The sequence below is a fragment of the Nomascus leucogenys genome, chromosome 7b (assembly GCF_006542625.1).
Source record: "Nomascus leucogenys isolate Asia chromosome 7b, Asia_NLE_v1, whole genome shotgun sequence".
Taxonomy (NCBI): Eukaryota; Metazoa; Chordata; class Mammalia; order Primates; family Hylobatidae; genus Nomascus; species Nomascus leucogenys.
Window position 1 is genome coordinate 106043277 of NC_044387.1, and position 27087 is coordinate 106070363.

The window sequence follows — 27087 nt, forward strand, 5'->3', positions numbered from 1 at the left end:
CTTATGGCTCAACTTATCTGATTAAGATGCTTTTTACGCAATTTAAAATAGAATTTTTAAAAAATCCTGTTGCTTCTATGGCAGAAAATGATTCTTTAACTCAATCTTATTTGTAAATTAAAAATTCTTTTTAAAAAATCCGAACCTAATTAAAAATCCTTTGACTTTAAACATTACCTTCAAGGCAAGAATAGTTTTACTTCCTTAGTAAAATGGATCACATTCCACCCATCCATAAAATTTCACCACCTCTGGGAATCTACCATGATTAATGCCATGAACAATTTAAATCTTCTGCAAAACCCCCAGCGTTTTCTTCTTTTTCAGGACTATATCACCAGTCATATTCTATCTGATGTCTTTCCAAGGCCCATTTATTTTTGTTTCTAGCAATCTGTTTGAAATAGTTATGTTAACACTTTGGACTTGTAAATATAGATGTTCTATTTGTTAGTCATTGATTTAGGATTCTGTTAGTATTGCGTTTCCCTACCCATGTTAACACTCCTGCCTGCAGTATTAATTCCCAAATTTTGACTGCAGAGGAATCCTGTGGATGTAGATTTGGGGATGCCCGCTCGCTCCCCTTCCTCCCCACCCGGATTCACATTAGGTAGGTCTGAGCCATCCAGGGTCAGCGTATCCATGGAGGACAAGTACGTGGCGCTTTCCTGCCCGGGAGAGTCCTCACGGCTTCAGATCGCCTCCAGCCAGCCTCCCTGTTCTCACTGAAGTTCCCTTCCCTGAAGTTATTTTGCATCTGCTGTTGCTGAGCATGCCCCTGCCTTTGCCCTCAGCCTCCCATTCTACTCCTCACTGCCCACATTTCAGAATCCCGAATTACATACTGTTTCACGCTTCCTTGCCCTGCAGATGCTGCTACTATTAAAAAGCTTCTCAGTCTGACTGCTCCTCGCCCCAGCACCTTTAACCTCCATCCCAATCTGCCTCCTCTTTTATCTTCCAACACCTGGCCCAAATTGACCACCTCACTAGTGACTCTCCCAGGCAGAGTCTGAGCGACCTCTTCTGTGCCTCCCCTGTACTGGGGTTCACCGCTGCTATTACAGGCCATGTCACGCCCTGGGACTTCTTAGCAGTTCCCCTTTTATGCCTGACTCCCAGACTGTTCTGTCAACTCTCTGAAAGCCAATCTGGTCCATGTCTTCTTTGGCCTCCATGCTTGGAATATTCTAATTTCTCAATGCCTTTAAATGAGGACCTACAACACTGTATGAATAGGGACTGATGACTGGCTGGTGTGAAATCTGTGTTTTAATTCACTTTTCAATATCACACATTTGTTGACTTATCACTTCAGAAGAACTTAAGTGATTTTGACAAAAATGTTGGCATGTTACAAAAGGATATCAAGAAAACTCTAGGTGCATTTGATGTTTTAGGGTGGCTTTTCTTTTCATTGTATCTCTGAAAATGTCTTTATACCCTCACACTTGATTGATTGGTTGGCAAGGCATAAGAATCTCTGGCTGTGGTTCACACCTTTACTCCCAGCACTTTGGGAGGCTGAGGCAGGTGGATCATTTGAGCTCAGGATTTTGAGACCAGTCTGGGCAACAGACCCCATCTCTCCAAAAAAAAAAATCAAACAAACAATTAGCCAGGCATGCTGGTGCACACCTGTGGTCCCAGCTACTCGGGAGGCTGAGGCAGGAGGAATGTTTGAGCCTGGGAGGTCCAGGCTTCAGTGAGCTGTGATCACATGACTGCACTCCAGCTTGGCAACAGAGGGAGACTCTGTCTCTGTTTTTAATAGCAAAACAAACAAACAAACAAATATCTGAAGTCATTTTCCTTTGCAATTTTAAAGGCCTTCATCCTTTTTCTTGTATCTCCTTCTCCCCTATACCTCCAATTCCTGCTCCTCCAAAGAGAACTGGAAATCCCCCAGGCTGCACTGAACCGGAACTGGGAAGCTGGCAGGAATTGAGATGAATCCCTTTCCCCTCTTTGCCCCGGGGCACGTCTCCCAGCATCTCTACTGGTCTTCACACATTACTCTGCTGCTGCTCTGTTCTTCCAAGGCTCTGCTCCTTCGCCTGCTCGGAGCCCCTCCCTTGTAACTTGGTGCACTGAGGCCCATAGGCGTTGCTCTGGCCTCAGGCCCTGCCCTCGCCCAGGTCCCTGACGTTTATTCTTCTTCCGAACGTGTTTGTTTTAAAACGTGCTAAATACAGATTTCCAAGAGACAAATCTGATTTTTCCAGCCCATTTTTACTGAGTCAAATGAGATACCACCTATGTGGCCGGCAGCTTTATACGTGGGCTGCCCTGTGCCTTGGTCCAATCAGCTATGACAAGGACACTTGGCATTATCTAGTTTTAAAATTTTGCTAATATAATAGGTGCAGACTAATAGCTCATTATTGTTTGAATTTGTGTTTCTCTAATTACTGACAAATTAAATATCTTTTCATTGTTGATGGTTTTCAGCGTTCCCTCTTCTGTAAATTTTCTGTTCATAGCTTTTGCCTGTTTTCTCTATTGAGATTGTTGTCTTAGCGTGGAATTTTAAACAACATGGTCATAAAGGTATTTTTATATATATTTAAACATTATAATTAAATTTGTTATGTTATTAAAGGTTATTAAGATATCCACTAACATATAAAGGGAGCCCTGTAATTCACACTGCTAGTTGTTTTGGTTTTTATTATGAAATGAAAATACAGAATGTGTGTGAAAATCTCCATTCAGAAATTATGTTCAGTATGAAAGCGTAGAATACCACACCATAATATGATTTTCTAAGACAAATATTTGTTTAGAAGGATTTTCAAATATATTATCAAAGAATACATATACACACACATATATATGCTCTAATAGTATACACACACACATATATATGGAGAGAGAGAGCTATCTATTTATCTAGCTTCTATTTTAAGTTATACCATATGCACACCTACACATCAATCAATCTACCTATCTATCATCTGTCTATCATCTATGGAAGGCAAACACAAATGTGCAAAATGCTACCACCTGATGAATCTTCAGTGAGCATATTTTCAGTTTATTTTACTATTTTTCCACTTTTCTATAAGTTTGATTTTTTTTTGTTTTCAAGATACAAAGTTTTAAAAAATGAAATAAAATGAGAATAAAAATAGTGTTTAGAATAGACACAGAGTTAAGGTTAAGATTACTTGATGGGGACATAACTATTTATCAGAGTTGAAACTAAAGAAGTTGAGAAGTTATGGAGTAACTAAAATGATTACTACTATTATTGTTACTGTGAGGAGGCTACTTTGGTAGAGAGTATTGGAAACATTTTGCACTTTCTTGAAACAAGTTTGCTATTTCCCTACATTTACTGCTTCCCTGTATTCTGATCTTAAACCATTTATCCTCTGGTTCATATTTTGAAATCCTTATTAGTCTGTTTCCTTAATTCAACAAAATCATCACTGCTTGAAGCAATATGTTCTTCTCTAGTCACATCTTCTGCTGCAGACTCCACAGCTGGGACCCACCAAAGGATCTGGTCCCTGGCACAACAAAGAAACACGTTGTATGACTTAACTTAGAGACTGGAATTGAAGCACGGTTTGCTTATGAGGTAGCAAAGACTTTTGTAAAGCTTAGATTGAATTTTCTAATTCCTAAAACAAATAAAATAGAATATCCCAAAGGTTATTCCTAAACCTTGCATATTTAGTTACTCTCACAATGACATGAACAATGTCAAAATAGGACATTGATGGGAAATGTGACAACTGACTTAGGAGGAAGATTGAAGTATCTCAGTCAAGCAAATTGGACTTATTTCTATGATTCCAACCCCAAGAAATATATGCTGGAAAGCAGACTGACCCACGGGCTACTAATCAAATGCGTTCCTATCCCCTGCGGAAGTATGACCCTGATCAGTATCCAGAATGACTTTTATGAATCAGAGGTGCCCAAAACCAAAACAAACCCAGCAGAGTTGAGAGTTTTTGGAAATTCACTTATCAAATTAATTTAAAATGAGAAAATGATTATAGAAGAACAAAACCTTGCCAGAGGGCAAATGATAAGAACGTAAACATCAGCAATAAAAAAACTGTTTAACAAACTGGAGAGAAAGCCAAACCTATCAACACAAAAATACTGTGTGGAGCCCATTAGTAGTTCCTAGAACCCCCTAGAAGTTCTGTATACTCTGTAGGTTAAGAGGAATAAGGAAAATGTGGCAAGAGGTACAGGAAGAAGTTTCAGCTAGTCTTAAGTCTGGAGAGCCCGGTCTTCACTGGCTGATAATAACAACATTGTTTTAAATATTTCAGGTTTATCAAGCTTTGGGTTTGCAAATGACTAAGATTGCAGCAGGTTACAGGAACTACTTTATCATAAAATGTGTGTTAATATGTGTCAGTACCAGGTGGGGAAAAAATAATGGTTTTATCCAATAATAACAAAAGAAAAAAAAACCACCCACAATTAACCCCCTCCCACAGCCCTGTTAACCAGTCCCAAACACACAAATACATCTTGCTGTGGCTAAAGAAAAGTACTCCTGGCTTTTATTAAACCTGCAGTGGTGAGAGATTCTGCAAGCAATACAGAAAGTGCTGCACTTGCTCCCAAGGAATTTGACTGTTTATACTTCAAAATGATAAGCTTAAAAAGCGACCTGGAAAGAGAGGGCTGGTTGCTTTCACGCTCCTGTGAGGGGCGACGCTTTGTTCTTGGAGAGGCACTCTGACCACATTAATAGAGTGTATCTCCCATGACCTTTCCCACTTAGCATTGTGTCCTGTGGCAGCAGTGGCCCCCAGGTACTTCCGGGCAACGTGCCACCATACCCAGTACAGAAAAAGCACCGGGCTCTGCCGTCACGGCATTATTGAATTAGTAACAAAACACACCAGGCTCAGCAAACAAAACCTGGCAAGAAGGATTTTAAAACAAATGCTTCTGGTTTCACCTGAGCCACTGAAACAAATTATGAGGTGCTGGGTGAAACTGGGCAGCTTCCGTAAACTCTGAAGAGGCTCGTGCTAAAGCCCTCAGCTGCCAAATGTGCAAATCTCAAGAGAAGTGAAAATTAGAGGGTCACCTTGTGTCTTCTAGAAGTGCTTCTGAAATACATGTTCAGTAAGATTCATTGATCAAGATAATAAGATGGGCCTGAGTGATGTATTAATACAATCAGGTACACGTTTTAGGATCCAACGGTCCAACAACAAGTGGAAAATATTGTTGAAAAATAAAAATCTCCAATCCACACTGGAAATAGTAGATGTTCAGTTAAAGGCCTGCCAGCGACAGCATGCGCAGGTAGGAAAAATAAACTATGCGTGCTTGCAGAATATTGGATGGGAGCTATAACCTAGAATGGTAATTATTTTACTAAGCCTACCCAGGTCAGAATTCAGTGCCTATGTGTTTGTTTGTTTGTTTGTTTCTTTGTTTTTGAGACAGAGTCTCACTCTGTCGCCTAGGCTGGAGTGCAATGGCACAATCTTGGCTCACTGCAATCTCCGCCTCCTGGGTTCAAGCGATTCTCCTGCCTCAGCCTCCCAAGTAGCTGGGATTACAGGTGCCCGCCACCACGCCAGGCTAATTTTTTGTATTTTTAGTAGAAACGGAGTTTCACCATGTTAGTCAGGATGGTCTCCATCTCCTGACCTCGTGATCTGCCTGCCTCGCCCTCCCAAAGTGCTGGGATTACAGGCGTGAGCCACCGTGCCCGGCAGCCTATGTTTTTAAAAGTCAGACTCTGGCATCCTAATTGCCAGATCATTGCCTTGAACTGAGAACATTCTTCTGGACATTTCCTGCATCAAAGGAAGATGATTAACTTTAGAAACATTCCTTGTGAGAGGTCAAGAGATCGAGACCATCCTGGCTAACACGGTGAAACCGCGTCTCTACTAAAAATACAAAAAATTAGCTGGGCATGGTGGTGGGCGCCTGCAGTCCCAGCTACTTGGGAGGCTGAGGCAGGAGAATGGCTTGAATCCGGGAGGCGGAGGTTGCAGTGAGCCGAGACTGTGCCACTGCACTCCAGCCTGGGTGACCTGGGTGACAGAGAGAGACTCTGTCTCAAAAAAAAAGAAAAGAAAAGAAACGAAACATTCCTTGTGAGGCTTAAAGTAGCATGAAAAATCATTCCACAACGAACTTTCCTATAGGCATAAAGGTGGATTTAAAAAACATTTATCTAAGAGCTGATACCTGAGCTGCATCTTGAAGGACCCATTATTCTCTTGGCATGTGGACTCTTTCCTATATCTTTCCTTCATTAAAGACATGCTTTGCTTCCAACAATTGGAAGCAAACTCAAGTTGTGTTTCAATTTTTGGTAACACATGAGAAAGTCTTATCACAGGATTAGGATTGGCTGCATAGAAGAGAAAGCTCAAATAACAGGGCTTACAAGAGACAGAGCTATATTTTTCTCTCACTTGAAGGATTGAGAAATAAGGAGTTCTAGGCTAGTAGAAAATTGGCCTCATGATTATTAGGACTCCAGCTCCTACCCTCTGTTCTGTCATCTTTTGAAACTGGTTTCTATCCTCAAGAATCCTCGTGGTCCAGAATGGCTACTTGTGCTCCAGCCATCAGGTCCATGTTCCAGGCAAGAAGAGGAGAGGGAGAGCCAAGGGGCACATTTTCCGCTTGAGTTGGCCTCTTTGAAAGGGCTTTTCCCCACCTCCCACCCGGTACTTCTGCTGATATCTCATTGCATCCTGAGTGATAAGTAAGTCTCAAAAATGTGGTCTTTTCAGCTAGACGCCTTTTGGTCCCAGGTAAATCAGTGTTCTACTACTGAGAAACAAATTGAAAACAGGGAGTGGATAGACAACAAGCTGCCTCTGCCGGCTTGTGTCAGCCTGGGTACAAAGAAAGTACTATCTCATTTCTGGACATTGTCAGTGAGCCTTTAGTCCTGGCTGGTCACCTGTCAGTGCAGGGATCACCCAGGCTGACTCGGTGGGTTGAGGAAGCACCCTTCCTGCATTCCTGCATGGGGGTGTCCTTGCCTATCCCGCCACTGTGCTTCTCAGCACAGACTCCAAGCATTGCCATCTCTCCTTATACTGGTTTCGTATCAATATCTCAAAGTATACTTGTTCATTCACTATGGAACAAATAAATAAATGGTGTGGATTCAAATAGTCTGCAATTTGTTAGCTGTGTGATATGCAAATTACCTAACCTCTTTGTGCTTCTGTTTCCTTAAGAATAAGAAAGGATGATAATATTATCTAATTCTGAGGGTGGTTGTGGCAATTAAATCAATTAATTAGCATAAAAGGGTATTAGGTATTATCTTGAATTTTGTATCTTTTATTTATGGTGCAGCACTGGGTGGGCACAGACCTCCGGGACCTTCTAATACCATGGGAAACATCAGATGGACGTAGACCAGAGCGTCAAAAAGCAACACTAATGCCTGTGTTGATCAAAAGAATGGTCCAGACCGTGAGGGCCAGTGGGCTTCAGCAAAGGAGAAACAGGCACTGGTGTCATCAGTGGGAACTTATCGCGGGCTCTCTGGAACTTCACCTGGACAGTGCGGGGCTGTGCGAACAGTCAGCGGGAGGCCTTTTCACTTCTGCCTCCTGCTTTCCTTCCTGGCTGATGTCCTCCCCCACCCTTTAATTGAAATTGGCACCAGTTTCCTATTCTGTCAGTAGCCCCAGTTCTTTCCCTCATTTAACCTTCTCATAGAATTTAGTGGGGACTTTACTGACCAGATGCCAAGGGGCTGCCAGGGCAGGGCTGGCCTTCAGAGGAGGGGCATGGTGTGCCCAAGTCCTGCAGTTGGGGAAGGAGTAGGGAGCTGAGATCACAGAGGGACAGGGACAGAGGCTAGGGAGCAGCGTGCGCGGACACCTTGCCTGCAGGGAAACACCTACGGAGGCCTTGCAGACAGCGTCTCAGCAGACACAGAGGGCCCCTTAAGAAAAGAGCCACCTTGTTCTTTAAGACTTCTGTAGCAGAGTCCCGGCAGTCCCGGGACTTCACGCGCTGCACATTTACTTGTGCTTTTATTTACTTAATCTGTGTCTGTCCTGCGAGATTATAAACTGCAGGACAGCAGAGATCATTTCCGTTTTGTTCTGACCCTGTTTCCAGGGCTCAGGATCATACCTGGGCTGTGGATACAGAAGTGCCAAATGAACAAATAAGTGGATGATTGGGCCACATGGGTCGCAGGTGAATGAATTCTATCTACGCCTTACGGCCATCCCTTGACTCAATCTGACAAACATTTCTTCAACTTGAACTAACCCAAGAAGATCCGCATCAAGGGTCAGATTATTAAAGCACTGCCCACCTTCTGGGTGGGTAAACGTGAGGGAACAAATAGTGATGTTCCAGTGTGATTTGCCCATGCCCGGGGGGCAAGGGGAGCAGAGGGAACAAATGAACAGTCTTGCGCCCCACCAAGGGGCCACACGCGAGCTGAGCCAAGTGGCTGAAGAAGAGTTTGCCTGCCTGGGAAGCCAGGGACAGGACTTCCAGGTGGAGGAAGTGGCAGCTGTGACCGCACAGAGACAGGGAGCAAAGGCAGTGCAGGGGAGACTGACAGGTGGAGTGGCACTGAAGCCGTGTTGTGGCAGGAAGCAGAGGCGAGGTGGACAGGGTAGACGGGTCACTGTTTGTCAAACACCTTGTTCTTCGTGGTAAGAACTTTGGACCTTATCTTCCTGGAAATAACAAGCCACCATTGAGTTGTTTTTATGTTTGTTTCTTTTTTTGAGATGGAGTCTCGCTCTGTCTCCTAGGCTGGAGAGCAGTGGCTCCATCTCAGCTCACTGCAACCTCCACTTCCTGGGTTCAACGGATTCTCCTACCTCAGCCTCCCGAGTAGCTGGGATTACAGGCACACACCACCACACCCAGCTAATTTTTGTATTTTTAGTAGAGACGGGGTTTCACCATGTTGGCCAGGCTGGTCTCAAACTCCTGACCTCGGGTGATCTGCCCGCCTCGGCCTCCCAAAGTGTTGGGATTACAAGCGTGAGCCACCACACTTAGCCCCACTATTGAGTCATAAAAAGAACACAGATGTGATCATTCTTGCATTTTAGAAAAATAGCTCTAGGACCCATTTACCTGGGAAATACGTTTTAATGGAGTAATTCACACGGTTTGATGTTTTGGTCGCTTTTATTACTCGTCATTATTATGAAACACTTCTCGAACACCTTCTCCTGTGCAAGGTATTCGTATTAGTTGCCTGAGGAGATATCAACAAAATGAAGGGCCCATAAATCATAAGACGTACCACTATTTTATGTTCCACTAAAAAGGATAAAAACTGCTGCCAATGAAATTGTAACACGATGTTATTTTTTAAGTCATTGTTATTATTTGTTGGAAGAGATCTTTCAAATGTATTGAGATTAAATTTCATCCTCTATCACTCTGTGTATAGAAAAAAGAAGTGAAATTAGTTGGCTACAATATTTTTAAAACTCTTCACCTTCAGCGTTCAGCTCTTCTGAATGACATTAATATTTAGGGTTTGTAAGTCATCCTTCATCTAGTGTTTCCCCAGTTGGGTGTGCATCAGCAGCACGAGGAAATAGAGGCCCGGGCCATACGCCGTTCCAAGAAACCTGGAGCTCTGTATTCCTTGTTGGTGACCAAAAGATCCTGAGACCCACAGAGAGGAGGAGACGCTGCCCAGCACAGCATAGCAGCGCCCCTGAAGTGAGTGCCTGTTTCTGTGTTCAGTATTTTTTGTATTTGGTGAGTTTTCACGGACATGCGTATGACAAGGTTGACACAACTGCCATGTGCCTGGCAGAGACGTTGTTTCTGGGATATTAGAAAAGAAATACGATGGGAACTTTAAAAAATATGCAAGAAGCATATTAATGATAATAACTTGACTTCTATGATCAGGGACTAAGTAGATTGTGGCACATCCACACCATGGGAGATGCTCAGTGTTGAAAAGTCATTACATAGAATGCTATTTTCCAGGACAGGCTATTCTACGGGGCACCGCAAGCCAAACAAGGTTGGGAAATCCTGCAAACATGCCCCTTGCCTAGAGTTTCAGAGTGCGCTCAGCATCCTGAAAGTTCCTGAGAATGCTGGGAGTATAAAGATTTTACGTTTTAACCTAGAATTTTCCAACTATGGCATTAAAGAAAGAAAAGGAAAATAAAAACTCAAGACCCCGATTCAGGATGCCAAAGGAAAAAATTAAGCTGAAAGCTGAGTCATGCAGGAAGCTGCCTTCCCTTTTGTTCCCAAGCAGAAGCTACAGATAGAAGGTTCAATATCTCCACAGGTAGCTACTCTATGTTTGTATTATCTTATGTAAAGTGCCGTTTTACAGAGTGTCAGAGGAACACGTATTGACTCTTCCCCCGCCTGCCCCTTTCCTCTTGCAACAAGTGGATTCAGTGACGTGACCATACCTTCCTTCTTTCCCCTCTGGCCCCCTTTTCCCCTTTACGTACCGAAGCCCTCAAAACCATCTTTGGAGAAAGGCATGTCTCCCAGGCATGTCCTTAACCTTGGCAAAATAAGCTTCTAAATTGATTGAGACCTATCTCAGACACTTTTTGGTTTACGATGTTCATATTATATTTTAAATAAACAGCAACAACAATAAGTCCAGAAAAACGTACGGTGGCACCATTCCATTATTGTAAGTAAAATTTTGGATATATAGTCATAGGAAAAAGACAGTTAGGAGGTACACTCAACAATAACAATGTTTAATAACGAGGGATTGAGTTACATATAAATTTTCTTTTGTTTATTTGTATATTGTTTAATGAATTGACACATTTTCTGAAAGAAAACTGCTATTAAAAATAGCAATAGTAAACTGACTTTATGAAAAGTCAAAGAAAGATTTGAGTGTTCCTGATATGTTCTGTGGAGGAAGCTCTGATGAATATTTAAAAAAAATTCAGTGAGAAGATGGAGACTTGTTTTATGAAACGTCTCAATTTCCATGAGACAGGAAAAAGTAGTGTTATTAGTCACAGATTATAGTAAGAGGAAAGAAGAACAGAATAAAGTTGGCATCATGTGTAATTTTTCTGTGGTCTTTTTCAAGGCCATGCATGCATGAAATAGAATATTTTAAATAAACAAGTCCGGCTGGTTTGTCTGTGGTTCGATAAAAAGGCCAAGCAGAGAAGTCAGCTGATTGGATCTCAGAAATTCGTGAAGCTACTAAGGGAAGTCACCTTAAAGATAGCAGCTGATACCGTATCTCAGGGTAGGAATACCTCTTACAAGTTAGATCATCTTGGGCAGTCTACTTAACTCTCAGGGTCCTCATTTTTTGTATCAAAATGGCCATGGTTACTGCATTTGTTCCTTGGAGCTGTCGTAGCAAAGTACCCCAAACCGGGTGGCTTCAAACAACAGACACATTTCTCACAGTACTGGAGGCCAGAAGTCGGCAGATGAGGTGTGGGCAGCACCATGCTCTCTCCGAAGGCTCCTTCCTTCTCTCGCTACTCCCGGCTGCTGCCAGCAATCTTGGTGTTTCCTGACCTGGCTTGTGGCAGCGTAACCCCAATCTCTGCCTCCGTCTGCACACACATTTTCCCCGTGTGTGTCTATGTCCAGATTTCTCTTTTCTTATAAGGGCAGGAGTCATTGAATGAGGGCCCACCTTAATCCCTATGACCCCATCTTGCCTTGTTACATCTGCAATGATCCTACTTCCAAATAAAGTCACATTCGCAAGTCCTGGGGTTAGGACTTCAAAGTATCTTTTGAGGGGACACAAATTCAACCCATAACAGTTATGGTGTTACAGCTATAATCCTTTCTGAGAAAAGAGCTGTTGTTCCCTAAGCAGTTGGGTCTGTGAAAAACCAACGCAGGGACAACTCAACTGAACTCAATTCATACATCGAGGAATTCCCAGGACGCTGGTGGAAAAGAGCAATTAAACTGCATCTCTGGATGCTTTTTTTTTTCTTTTTACTGAATTGGCAGAAAGACTCCTCTGCTAGATTTAGAGTGAATCTACCATTATAAAGTTGAATCAACAACAAAAAGGGATAGGTGTGATATATTGAAAAGATTCTACCAAATCTCCTCTAGATTGATTGCTCTTTCTAGAAGAATCTTCCAGAGTAACATCTCCCAACCCACACTCTCATGCCAAAGTGCATCCTGGCCCCACATGGGTGGCAGGCGGGCTGATCCCTACACATGGTTTCTGAGATTGATCAGGGGGCTTCCAGGTTCTCTTCAGCCATCAGTTTCTGAGAGGAACATCTGGGATTTCATTGCATCTCCAAATACAGGCATTGCTTCTTAACTCAGGCTCTCCAAGATTCTGCTCCCTCCCCTGGGTATAGGTCAGGCCCTTGCGGCAGCTTCAGACCACCAGTAATCTAAATCTAAAGCAGTTACTGCAGCTTTCAAAGGCCTAAAATCTCAGAGAATTGTTAGGCACATGGAGAATATCTTTATTTGTTCATTTTGTTCTTTTTTTTTTTTTTACTGTACTGAGTATCATTTATAATTTCAAAAGTGCAATAACAGTCAATGTAATTTATTTAGCAGATTACTATATGCCAGGCACTAGCTACAAGTTTTAGAAATATTAAATCTGTTCCTTATAGAAAACCTGCCAAGCAGGAATTATTTTTATTTGACAGATGAGAAATTAGGCTTAAAACATGTATGACTTCCAAGGTTAAAGAATCACCTGATTTTAACACTATGCAGAATTTCTTACTTCAGCACTGTTTCAATGAATTGTCTGTAAATGTAGAAACTCCTGTTTGTTTTATTTGGATCAGATTCCTGAAAGTCGATCAGAAGGAAATGGTGATGTTCCCAGCATTTCTGTTATTTTTCTTTTTGACATTGATCTAGGATAAATCATTTTGATTATTTTTGTTATAGTTTCTGTGTCTCAGAATAATGGTATTATATTTTTTGCTGTTCTCAGGTCCTGTGCACAGGCCTGTGGGACGGGAGAAAGCATTAGCATGATCTAGAGGCTAGATTACTTTATTAGCAGCAATACCACTTGAACATCTAACTACAGAGTCGCTCCTGAGGTTAATGAAACAATTTTTGTTTCCAGCTGTTCTTTACCTTGGGCCTAAGTCCACTGTGAAGAAAAGAAGAATGGTTTTGATTTTCTCGGTCGCGATGAGCTGGCTGGCTCAAAACGTTCTCACTCGGTGGCTATAGACTATCTTCACCTGAAACTCCTACAAAGTGAAACATCCCAGGTCACCCCAGGAAGTCTTTCTGCGGTTAAACAAGCTGGCCTGAAAGCATTTAAAGTCCACGGCTTACCGAGCCAAACGAGAACTCCATTCAAGCAAAATCTAAGGGGAGAAGCATCGTTTCTGTCAGCCACATTTTAATCAGTGACACCTCATCAAATGTGGATGCAGACAAAATAGTTTAAAATCCATTTTGCCATATCAGCGCATTTAGGTCGTAACCAACATCCCTCAGAGCTCACGTGCTCTGCAGAAGCAGGGGATTTTCTCCACAGTTTTTCTTCACATTGAGGACTCGGTGGAAATGTTTTCCCTCAGAGTGGCCCCTCAGGCACCCTCACCTAGCTGAGGTGCCTACGCTCATCGACCACTACTACCTGTTCTTCAAGCTACCCTGGTCTATGATCAACAGAAATCCAGGACCTGAGCAGAGCCTATCAGCAAGTCATGGAAATCTTTCTGGAGTTTTCTTGTGAATCTTTTCTTTTTTCTTTGCCCTGTGCATTATTCATAAACAAGTCATCCTAGTCTCTAAACAGAACAAGTTGGTCCTGTGAGCTAGTGAGGATATGCAAATGTACTGCAAGACATACTTCAGAATGTGTGAAATTATGATTACCTTGCAAAATCAGGACCATCAATATATACTGTTTTTTCTCTTTTTTCCCCTGATTCACTGGGTCAGTAGAAAAAAAATGGAAGGATAAGGGGCCAATGAAATCACACTAATTTATTCCACAAATGTTTTTCCTGACTTCTGTGATGTATAGGGCACTGTAATCGGTGAAATGACAGTAAAATGGGAATCAGAAGACAGGATTTACTATAAAATTGATCCCTAATTATGTGACCATGAGCAAATTCCTGACTTTACGTCCCTTGGTTCTTTTATTTGTAGATTGGGAGTGATTTAAGCCTCTGCCCACTTACAAACTATTATGAGGATCAAATGAATCTTTTTACTTGCGAGTATAATGGACAATGCAGGTGACATGCAGTGCTTTTCCTTCTCCACTGCTACCACTGTACCCCACCCCTGACTACATCATCAGCATCATCACCATCACCATCATCATCAACACCATCATCATCACCATCATCACCATCATCATCATCACCATCATCATCATCATCATCATCATCATCACCATCATCATCACCATCATCATCACCATCATCACCATCATCATCATCACCATCATCATCACCATCATCATCAGCATCATCACCATCATCATCCTCTGCATTAGGCTGGTTCTCTAAAAACACAGTAAGGAGGGGATTTATTGAAGGGGCTTTGGGGATGTGTCCTTAGTTATCATATCTGTAAGGGAGCAGGAGAGGAAAAATTGGACAAAGGGAGAAAGTAAACTTTGATAAATCTTCAACAGAGGCCACAGGATGCTATGGCGCTGAGATAACACCTTCTAGTTGTCCCAAAGGAAGACAAGGAGCCTGGACCTTGGGAGCCCTGCATCCACCCACTGCCTGCAGGCTGCCCATACCGGGAGAGGCAGAACCGGGGGAGGCCATTCTTGGAGACAGACTCACTTGTGAGCCCTCATCAATGCACACTCTGGGAGCTGGGTGAGTGAACACCTTGGTTCTGAAGGGGAGAGATGAGGGATTATAGCATCCACTAAAATCATCATTATCATCATCATCATCATCATCATCATGGGCTTGAAATGGCCTTCAAGAAATCCTTGAAGGCTCCTGGTCATTTCATTTCTATAATACAACAAAGAAAGAAAAGACAGAGTTTCCCTGACAGGTAGCACAAAATTAAAAATATTAGAGCTTTAACCTCAGGGAAGGCAGGGAACCATGGCTCGCCCACCGATCACAGCAACACCAGATCCTAAATGGCCCAAGTGGCAGACACTGTACATCAATTCCATATCAAATATCCCTCCTCCCCACATCAATTGCCCCTCCACTGCCATTCCTTTTACTGCATGATAGATTCCCAGGGTGGAGAAGGGCTTTGCAGTTCAGGCGATTCAAGTCACTATCCAGCCACACTCCAAGATGGGCCGTCCCCTGTGATGGAGGCAACTACAGTTTCAAGCAGCCTGTTCTTTTCCAGAGACTTCTCCAAGTGTGGCTGGAATCTGCCTTCTCACAGCTTTTACCATTGGTCCCATTGCTATGCTATGGGACAACACAGATCAGATTTAATCCATCCTGCATATGTGACACATACATATGCTGGAACTGCGCTTTTTTCGAAATGTGCTCAGTTTCCAAAACTTCTTCCTTTTCAAAGCCAAAACCTGGCCTCAGTCCTTGGAATATCTTCTTTTCCTCTTCAATTGCGGAGATTGCTCCAAGCTTTTTCTAATCCATGTAAAACAGGATGGGGCAATCATCACACTGTTGCTGTCGGGCCCCTCTATACATGTGGTCTAGTATTAAAATACTGGACCCTCAGCTCCATGGGTAAATGGCGTGATGCGGTTGGCAAATCAAACTCTGTTTTTAAGCTGCATCTTCCCTATCCTTGTACTAATGCAGCTGGCTTTTTTGAACAGTAGCAGCATAGTATCTATGAGATCTGTGTGAAATGCAGATTCCAGCTATTGAGATCTTGGTGTATACTAATCTTGTTTCAGGATTTTTTTTTCAGTGCCATTAATGTGATTACATACACACAAAGTGAATAGAAATATTGGACAGAAAAATAGAAATGTAGAAAAGAGAGAAATAATGAGAAAGAGAGAGAAAAGCTTTGTTATTCCCATCCCCATCCCCACTCCTACTAGACATAGACACACAAAGCAAGGGATGGCTTTAAAGGAATAAATGAGGCAGAGTGAGCATCTCTCCAGAAGGTAGAAGAATGAGTTTTCTTTTAAGTTTTGCCCTTAATTTCTGGCACATAGTCATTATTTATTAAACGCGAACACCTACTCAGTACTTACACATCGAGCTAAAACATCCATGAAAAACTATTTCATAATGTCACAATATATTTTTTCATAAATTATTAATTCCAGCCATCTGCTCTATACAACCCATGGTTGCTAGTTTCTCTATCCAACTTCTTTAGTGCTACCAAAAATGCATTGCTCAAAATAAATAACTGGATTTGTCAGATTTAAATCTTCAGCTCAAATGACTTTACTGAACGAGAAAAAGGAAGAGTATGGGAAGGATACCTAACACTCCTGCATTCCCTATATAGTAATTAAATTAAAAATTTAAATTTCCACTATAATTTTCCCAAGAGTTCCAGGCCCCAGGTATGATATAATGTTAAGAGGCACAGTCGTAATCACATGCCATTTGATTATACATTTGTACTGGTGATTTTTCCAAGTCAAATGGTGACTTCTTCACATGTTTTTCTTTGATTTCCCTGATTACTATTATTAACCTAGATGTAGCACATTGAATAGTGCTTAGGAAAATAGTGAGAAAATGCACATCCTGGTTGGCCCTCTAGGTGCTCTCAAATCATAGTTTGGAGAATGAGCCACTAAGCTATTGGAATTTTCCCAATGAATGGATTTGCAGGATGACCACACAGAGGTCTGAAACCCAGCACGCATGGGTACTGTGAGGTGGGTCAGCACATTTTTGCTACATAGCTCTTTGAATCACCCACTATCTGATTTTGAGTCTGCAAACAGAAAATGGTTGTGGAAGGAAGCAGCTGAACAAATATCATCATAAACGCTGAAGAAATAGGAGCATATCTTTCGTGTGTTGGAAGAGGCCCCCTTTTGATCTCTGAAGTGCAACCAGGTCCAAATTAAGAAAGGGAGTGGCTTCTTTGGGAAAGCAAACGCTCATGGCCAAAGGATCAAGAACAGTTTCTCAGGATAGAGACTTGTTGTTAGTTCCAATGCTTCTTTTTTCAAGGTGTAACCCAGATGTCTTGGGTTGGTGCTGTTTGTTGAAGTAAAATGGTTAATTATTTACCTTTCTCACCATTTGGCTAAGATTCTTTTCTTATCAAATTGCCCTGTCTGAACCCAAAACAAACACCCTCCTGAGGGCACTTAGCCGTCACCCTAAGCTGGGTTTGTGTGAGGGTGGCTGGACATTTTTCTACTGCTTTTCTCACGGCCTCTGTTGTCTCCAGCAGCCATTCGCTAGAAGGGGCCAGAGCTAATTTGTGCTACTATATGGGTACTTAGGGTTTGCTGTGACTTGGTTCTTTTTTATTTTTTTAGACCTGCTCTTAATAACTCTTCCTTATTTGGGGGCTGTTCTAATTCCTCCATTCAACACGGTGTTTCAGATTTCACTAGAGAAAGTAGCCTTTTATCTTCCCAAGGTTTTTCTGCCATTTGGACTTTTGATCGTATGCTCTCAAATGGACCCAACATGGTCATCTAGAACTGGGATGATTTAGTCATTAAAAATAATTAGACAGCAAAATGGATATTTTGGGCTCTTCTCTTCTTTCCTCCAAGACTCCTACAGGAGCAGATTGCTCTGGCCAAATGTGGCAGAAGAAGAGCGGGTAGGTGGGGTGGCTTCAATCCACAGAGGCTCTGTTGCTGCAGCAACTTTCAGTCTAAATTCCATGCCCAGACGAGGCAGCTATTCTTAGCCTTGACTTTGGAAATAGTTTTCTCCCTTCTTAAAGTACATCACTCTTGACCTTTTATCTTTACTTTAAAGGTCTTGTGCAGCTGAATCCTTTATTTGGTTCCTCAAATCATTTTTAGAAACAAGGAAGATGTCAGAATAGGAAAGGAATAACAAATGGATAGGGCCCTGAGGGGTTAAACCACCTGGCCAGATGACACACTGAGTAGGCAGCACCTGCGCTCCTTCAGTGAGTCCGGCATTCCATGAAGGGCTACTAAGTTTTTATTATGCCACAGGTATGTGGACGGGTGTTGGCCATGGAGTGTAACCAAGACAGAGTCCCTCCCCTCAGGGAGCTCACAGTGGAGACTAAGCACAGCTCTCTTGACTCTTAGAGTTCTGTTCTTTCCACTACACTCTGAGATGTCACCAGTGCTTTAAAAAATACATTTCCTGTTTTTCCAAATAGGACTGAACTGAGGCAAAACTGTGAAGTCAACAAGACCTCAATGCTGTCATCTCTAAAGTGGAACTAATACTAGCACCTTACTAAAACGGTGAAAAGATTAAATGAAATAACTCATTCGAAGGGCTTAGCATAGTGTCTGGCCCATACTAACTGTTCAATAAATGTTAAATAGTATTACCAGTTTTGTGTTCTCTGGTTTTAATATGTTCAATCCCTTTATTGAAGAGAAGCAATTTCAATATATTTGAAACTTATGAATATTAGTTCTTTGAATATTAACACTTGGTAAGGCAGAAGCTTTCAGTCTTTGCACCTTATGCCATGATAGATGGTTTCCCTAAATTAAGCTGAGTCATGGTATAGGTAGACATTCCCTTGTCTGGAATCTTTTCTAGGCACTAGTTAAGATTTAAAATCATCTAATTTTATGTAAAAACCCCATCTTATGCTGTTACATATCTATAAAAAAGATTGTATTATTTTCTTAGATTTTAAGATTCTACCTTTGCTTAAAAGCCTAGAGTATTAAATAGCCGTAAATCAAAAATTTACCCTGACCAACTATAATAAGATTATATTTACTTACTTTACTTCTATCTATCTTGGCTGGTTAAAAATAAACTGCACGTTTTGACTTAGAAGTCAATGATCTTGATTTGTGTCAAATGAGAGTATGAGAGAATTTGGTCACCACGGATGTGGTTTGGTCACAATTTGTTTTGGTTATTGTAGATTAAAGCACAATCCAACGATAGCTGATGAAATAGAATTATTCCTTTTCTTAATTTCAGTTTCTTATATCTTAAAGTTACCCTCATCCCAAGCTTAAAATTGGTCTAGGATTTGTACAGTTGTAACTTTTTTTCTGAAGATTTGTTTCAAAGCACGTTTGGTTACCAGCAGTCTATGAAACCTTCCTTGTAATAATTCAATTTGCTCAAAGTTCTCCTTTGGAAAAAAAATGTATATGTATCTTCCCCATAAAGGACTTTGAGAGAACAGTAACCTGCTTTCACGACATAGGTTGGAAACCGTTTCTGAACAAAATAAAACTATCATTCATGATTAGTCTGAAATCAGGTGTAATGCTGAGGTCTAATATTTTTTGAAACTTATCTTTACGTCCTTGATAAAATTCTTTTCTTCTAGTGATGGCAGAAACCTAAAGCAGGTTTGATATTCTAAGATCATTCCTATCTAGCTATTACAGAGTATTAAAAGCACTACTGTCCATAGTTGGAACATTTTTTGTTATCACATTTTCTTCATATGTGCTCTTAAAATGGCTAATTCCAAAGAACAAAAGATAAGTTATCCATGGAAAATGAAGTCATGATTTTATCTGTACCACCCCATCTGACTATAACACCATGCACATCGTGTCCAAGTAATGTGAACATGTCTGGTTGGCACAGCTACAATAGCAGGGCTGATAAGTAACTGATCAGCTTATCCACAGCATTCCTTTCATGGGAGGTCACTGTCCCCTTTGTTTCTAAAAGTCCAGCAAAGCTTAAGCATTCCAGAACCTGGTAATTCAAATTAATTACATAGCATCATGTACACGGCTCCTGGGATTATCACCTTGTAATACTGTGGCTTCTATGCTTTTAAGTTTGCCTAATTAAATCCTTTCAAATGAAACCAGTTAAGCAATTAGTGCTACTACACTATGTAATTAATATATGCCTTAAACACACTTTTTAAATGGAATGGTTTGAAAAAGAAATACTTTGGAAAATAGATTACTACAATACACAAAGTACAAAAGGATTATCAATTTTTTAAATTATATAACTATGGGATTCATCATATTTCTCCACATGAAAAATGGGAATTATAGTACCAAATTCATAGGGGTTTATAAGGATTTACACAAGACATTTAATTCAATTAAATTTAATGTTTAGTTTTCAATTAATATTTCATATTCATTCTCAACTAATCTTTATTTCAGTTAATATAAAAATGAAAATGTAATAAAATGCAACACTACAATCGTAGTGGAAATAATTCATAGTGGAAATAATTCATTTCAAATATTGCATTCAAAAGCACTTGATGTTTTTGCATCATATAAATACTGTCTGTCTCCCTCATTGGACTGACAGCTCCGGGAGTCTGATTCCTGGAACATAACATATGCTCCACAAAGAGTTCTAGAATTAACCAATGGGCAGTATGAACATAAATTATGACATTGGAAATGCCAATTAATAGATATCCAGATGATAAAATAATGGTTAAACAGCCTTCAAATGTATGCTTCATAAGTAAACACAAAGTATAAAATATACACACTTGTATTAGTCCATTCTCTCGCTGCCGTAGAGAGGTTTAATTGGCTTGTGGTTCAACAGGATGTACAGGAAGCGTGATGCTGGCCTCTGCTTCTGGGGGGGACTCAGACAACCTACACTCATGGCGGAAGGCAAAGGATGGTGTTAAACCGTAGAATCCGCCCCCGTGAGCCAATTACCTCCCACCAGGCTCCACCTCCAACATTGAAGATTACAATTCAAGATGAGATTTGGGCTGGGACAGATCCAAACCATATGAACGCTTAGGACACATTAATTAGATAAGACACATAGCTTATGGTGTACTGTTAGCATGTATACATTTCTATCACGTGCTTAAGAGCAAAATATACCCTACCTACGCTTGAAAAGTTTACATTCATGTAGAGAAGAAAACAATAGTTAAACTGTTCTCAAATGAGGTAGAATGTAATCAGTGCTCCACGTATACCCTTCTACCAGCCATATAGAGGAGCAACTAGATCATGAAATGAGAACTGCTCTTCTTGTTTCCAAAATAGTGAATGTAAATATTTCTTTTAAAATAATATATTCCTAGGTTGGGCCTTATACATTTTAAAACTCAAAAGTGATTTTTTAATTAATATTATAGAATATCAGTATACATTTGATTTGATTTGTACATAATAAAAAATAATCGTTTTGCTAGCCCCTACACTATTGTTTTTCAAAGCATATTCCCAAAGATGTTTATAAGTCATAAAATGCACCTAACATGCAAAGTTATAAAATAACCAAAAAGCGTTTCTGATATGGCTTGGATCTGTGTGTTGCCACCCAAATCTCATGTTGAATTGTAATCCCCCGTGTTAGAGGTGGGACTGGTGGGAGGTGACTGGATCCCGGGAGGTGGACTTTGCCTTGCTGTTCTCGTGAAAGTGAGTTCCCTGGAGATCTGGTTATTTAAAAGTGTGCGGCAGCTCCCCGCAATCTCTCCCTAAGTCTTGCTCCTGCCTGTAAGATACCTGCTCCCCCTTTGCCTTCCGCCGTGAGTAAAAGCTTCCTGAGGCCTCCGCAGAAGCAGGTTCTTCCACGCTTCCTGTACAGCCTGTGGAACTGTGAGCCAATTAAACCTCTTTTCTTGATAAATTACCCATCCTCAGGTATTTCTTTACAGCAATGCAAGAATGAACTAATACAGTCTCCAAAAACAATTTTTAATCATTTTATGAGAAATAGGAAATAAAATAAAGCATAGAATTGAATATTAAAAATGTTGCTTAATCACAGAAACATTCAAGAACATTTCAATTCTAAGGGTGATCAAAATTTTATTGTCTTGTTTAGTAGAAGATGGAATGAAACCATATTATCTCACATTCAGGTGAACTTATGACATTTTTTCCCCTGAGAAATCTAGATTACAATGGAAAAATAATTTGTCAACAGAACATTAGAATGTGCTTACGTAAGTAAAAATTCCAGTGACAATTCATTCGCGCACTGTTCAAAAAAAGTGATCACGATGGAAAGATTTTAAATTTTGTTGTTTGTATTTTTGCCAATTTTGAAAGGTTTTTTTTTTTTTTTTGCACCAGCAGTGTTCAGCTATTGGGGACTAAGTATTAGGAAACCCTTTAGCCAGTTTATCTCCTCTCAGCAACCAACACGATGGGACTGGAGCCAACACTCATAGTTTTGAAAACCTCCCTTGCAGGTGGGAGACTTACTTTCCCAAGATGAGGAGTGTCTGAGGAGGCTCAACCTGGCCTGTTTCCCTGCAGAAGTCCCCTAAACCGTCTATTACAGATGTGGAGGAAAATATCAAGCCTGTTGACATGATAATCCAGCTTATTGCTGCTCTTCTTATTCCCAAAATAGTGAATGTAAATATTCACTTATTATGAAATATCACTTATTATTAAATAAGTGAATATTTATTCACTTAATAAACATTATTATTTATAATAATATTGCCGGGGAACCCAAACACGAATATAATAAACAATGACCCAGAGCTCCAGTGTGGTGCTGATTAAAAGGTTTAGGTGAAGAGCTACAAATGTCTATTTGGGACTCAGATCAAGAACCGATTTCTCATTTGCTTAAAAAAGAAGAATCGTGGAGAATTTTACAAAAGCAGTTGGAAAGTGAATGTGTGAGCATCACGCTGACCTGCTGAGACTAACTGAAAGCCTTCCCTGTCACACCGTCTCACTGTACCCTTCCACACGGCTTTACTTTCTGCTCAAAGCAGCAGCTGCTCTGCCATTGCTCTCATCAGAGTAGACAGATAAAAGGTCAGCTTATAGGAGAGGTCAGGTGGGACACAGACAAAGACAATAGTGATTAGAAGGACAAACAGCAGAAAAGACTTTCATAATAGTTTAGTAAAAGCAATTTAAATAACAACAAACAATATTTACTAAGTGATTATAATGTACACACCACCAAGTGCTTTAGGGAAATCGCTCATTTCTTTTTCACAATGAACCTATGAATTGGGCATGAATTTTATCCCCATGTCACATCGAGCCTCCGAGAGTTCCATAATTTGCCAGGGTCACACAAATAGAAAGTGGCGGAGTCTCTATTCAAACCCAGCTCATGTGGCACCAGAGCTTGACACTACACTGTGTAACTATAATGTCAGTCACACCCAAGGATCAAATACCTCTTGTCCACATTATTTATAGAAAAATGTTTTTTGCATTTGAACACTTAAAAGTGTAGAGACAAAGAAATTATGCGAGAACTTGGAGTTTAATAAAAGGCGCATTTTTGCTAAAAACTGGCTCTGCGATCCAAGGAGAGTCACCCACGACCTCTTGACTCCAGGGTCCTCAGTTCACAAAGACAGCTAAGCTGCCTCGAATTCTAAAGTCGTATGGAGTTTCTGTTCACACAGCACTTGGTTTAACATCTACTTACTGCCCTTCACTTATGGGTATTTGATTCCGAGTCAAGGTTTTTAAAAAGAGACTTTATATTATTCACATGACACCTCTTGCCTCTGCATAGGACCTCACATTCAGTTCTAATCGTTATACGCACCAGAAACAACATTACATAAATCTAAGTAAACTTGCTCCTATCAAATGTGCTCTGGAAAATTGCCAAGTTTATATGGATTTTTAAATTTTACATCAAACAGGTCCTATCAACTATTTGTCCCTAGGAAAAAAACGTGATGAAAGGCCAGAACTGCCTACAAGTTGCAATGTCATTGACTTCCCAGCAAGCATTGCGGCTGTCCTGGGGAAACTGAACCTGAAATATGTTTTTGAAACTGCTGAATTTCAGCTTCTAGTGTTTTTCACATTTTAGAAACAGGGAAACTGTTAGCTTTAAAATGCTTGTATTTAATACTTTATTCTTAAGCATTTCAAACACCCCAGGTGAAAAGCTAAGTAAGAGAAAGTTTCTCATGCAATCGTTAATCAAATGCAACTAGGTTGGAAGAAGATACATGCTTATTGCTTTGCCAAAGTGGCTTTTGTTCTAATTGAATAGGTTGAGGTAGATTATTCCCATTTAGACTTAGAAACAGAACCTCTAATACAATTGTTAACATTCCTGCAGTCAGGTTGTTTCATACAGATAGAGCTGTAACAGGCTAAGATATTTCTTTTGCAAAGCCTATAAATCTCTATGTAGTTAATCAGCATAATGTATTAAAATCATAAATATGAAAAAGAATCTCAAAAGATAAATGATTTAAATTACTCTAAGACTATACAGACTATCCCCAAAGGCATAATTTCTTTAATAGAAAAAAAAACCCCACATTGCTTTCAGAACAAAAAAGATTCTGGATTCTTTTGTAGGGTGGCTTGGGCAAGTCCCACCTCTTCCACTTGAAGTTTTTTGTTTGTTTTTCTTTGAATGTGGAGAAAGTCTCTAGCAGCCTTCCATTTACTCAAGTCTGAAAGTCTGTGTCCCTACGGAAGTTCTACAGCTTCTTTTATAACATTTCCCATTTGACACTAATTCCAATAGATGATGCTTTTCTAAGTTTGTGTTGTTTATAATTTACAGAACCTGGTTGTAGTCAGAGTCCCTTGCATCTCCCCAGCAGGGTGTAGGGGACCCACACTACCTGCACCCAGGCCTGGCTGGCCCTGTCCACAGGCCTTAGATTCCCGCCCAGCTTCCCGGCTGCCGTGGGCCTAGCTATAACTCGCTCTGTTCCGATGGCTGTGAAGCCATGGCCGCAGCCTCTGCTGTCTCATCTCCTCACCCTATGGGTTGCCTCTAGCTCCCCTGGGGGATTGGGCAGGCCACCATCATGCCAGGGGCGTCAGAACCCTGGAAATTCTCCACCCTCCTCAACTCACGGATGCTCTGGTTGCCCCAAAGGCTGTCTGGGGGGCTCACAGAGGAGAGCCTGGAGGAGAGGAGAAATTGACACTGGCCCTCAGAGAGGAGACAGAGGGCAGAGCCAGCAGATTCAAGATCCATTAGGGCCTCACTCCCAAGTGACACAACAGCTGCCCAAAAACTCTTGAGAAACTAAGGGCAGCTCAGTGATGTATCACCTTGCATTTGCTTTGCCTTTTTTCCTGCCTTGTCTTCAGTCTCCTTTCACTCTTGCATCCTGGGATGGCATGTCCCCTACCTTCTCGCATAAAGTATTAGCATGTAAGCTTTGCCTCTGCCTCAGGCTCTCTGTCCTAGGGAAACCGGTTAAGTCCTAGATAAGTAACAGTAACAATCCAGATTTCACTGTCACCACTTTGACATGGAACCTCCTATCTCTGATAGCAGCCGAGAGGGTCAGAATCACCAGAAGGTATCACATATGCTCACAGAGACGTCTGCTCAGAGCCACCACAGGGTTCTGACGGTGTTTATTTCTATGATGTTTCTTTCTCCTTCCAGCAGGCACCGCTGCCTTCCACGGGGCATAAACTGGACATCTCTTTCTCACCCTGCCTTTGAGGCACTGACTCTTCAAGGCCCCAACACTGCACGATGTTATTTTGCAAGGAAGGAGAGAACACTGCTCTTTCTCATAACATGCAGTCTGTCCTCAGAAAGATCCAGTAATGGTGGGACTTAACGCTCCCCGTTGTGAAAAAGAATTTTAGAACTTGCAGTGGGGAGCTAAGTCAGAAGACAAATGCAAATGGCAAACACTCGGGGTAACTTGGATACAAGCCTCTGACTTAACCTCAGCCACTGGCTTGGAGCAGAGAAAGAGGGCATGGAGGAGATGAATAAGATTCTAAGAATTTCCAAATGAGTCATTAGACCAGGACTGAAACAGTTTGAGAACACTGCGCTCAGATTCCTCAGGCTATTTTACCCAGGACTGGTTTCCTTACTGCAGTTCTGAAGACAGTGACCCTGGCGCCAGGGGTCGGTGCAGTGGGAGGGCTGCAAGGGATCTTTTCTGCTGCATTTAAAACATCCATGTATTCGGCAGTCAGAGTTCCCAAGAACAAGCCAGAGAACACTGAGCGCTCCCTAGGGAGGAGGCCTGGGGAGAGCTTAAGAGAGGAATGTACTCCAAGCTCTATGTGCTTGTAATTTGTTTATGGTGCTATAAAGAGTTGTTTTTCGATGGGATTGTCTTCTGAGTCCTGTACAATAAAAGACATACGTATAAAACTCTAAAATGTAAATTAAAAGCTGAACCACCATAAAATAAAGGCAGTTTGTACAAACTGAAATATTGGGTGCTTTGGGTCTGGGTGAGGTGGAACAAGAAACCCTAAGTAAATTGTAGCAGTGTTAGATGTTTGGCCTGTTCAAAGAAGGATCCTTAGAGGGATGGAGTCATAAACACAGGGGACAGTGGCCTCAGAACAGAACTGAGAGAGCTCCAGTAAGCAGAGTGCAGACACAAAGCATCCTGCCATCTGCTTATGATGTGGGATATCGTCAGCCTCTCAGCATGAGTCTTACGCTGTGGAAGAAATGGGAAGAGAGGAGAGGAGCATCTCTGAGCAGCACAGTTCACGCAGAGTTTCACCCCAGTGCTTGTCTGTGAGGTGTAAATACAGCTCTAGAGCCTGGAAGGACTGGCGGAGGTCACCAGTAGCAAAGAGTGATAGCGAGATTCCACGGTCATTTGTGGATGAACAGGGACTGTTCATTTTAAGAATATTGTTTGGGTAAACAAATAAAAGTCAGATCTTCCTGTGTTATAGAAATGCTCTGAGAAAGGCAACCTCACACAAATGGGTCAAAGAGAATGCCAAGGTATGAAATGCCTGCTTGTTTGCAGACCAAAAATATCTCTCATTCATACAAGATAGAATCAGCCTGGATTTTTGGCGTGGTTCTTTCATAAGCATCTCTCTTGTGTGGTCAACTGCTCCTATTCAAATGAATAACAATGCTAGTATCTTGCGTAGCTGATCCATGACCCTGCTATTAATTTCCTCTAAGCATGTCTGTAGAATATCTGAGTGGTTCAAAACCCTTTTGGTTTCATTCCGATCTTCTTTTTCTATCAAATCCAACTAGGCAGGAGGAAACAAGATGTGTGACTCGTGGAAAAAATAATACCAGCGATGATCTCTGAGGCCTGTGAAGTACTGGCCCTCCTTCAAATACAGCTCGATTTCTTTCTCACACCCAGCCTTTAAAAAATAATTAGGAG

General features: G+C 41.3%; 1 protein-coding gene across 1 annotated transcript in view; it reads right to left on the reverse strand.

Annotated features, from left to right (window-relative positions):
- SORBS2 (sorbin and SH3 domain containing 2) overlaps positions 1 to 27087 on the reverse strand; it is a 377296-nt gene that overhangs the window by 234941 nt on the left and 115268 nt on the right. The gene's annotated exons all lie outside the window — the stretch shown is intronic.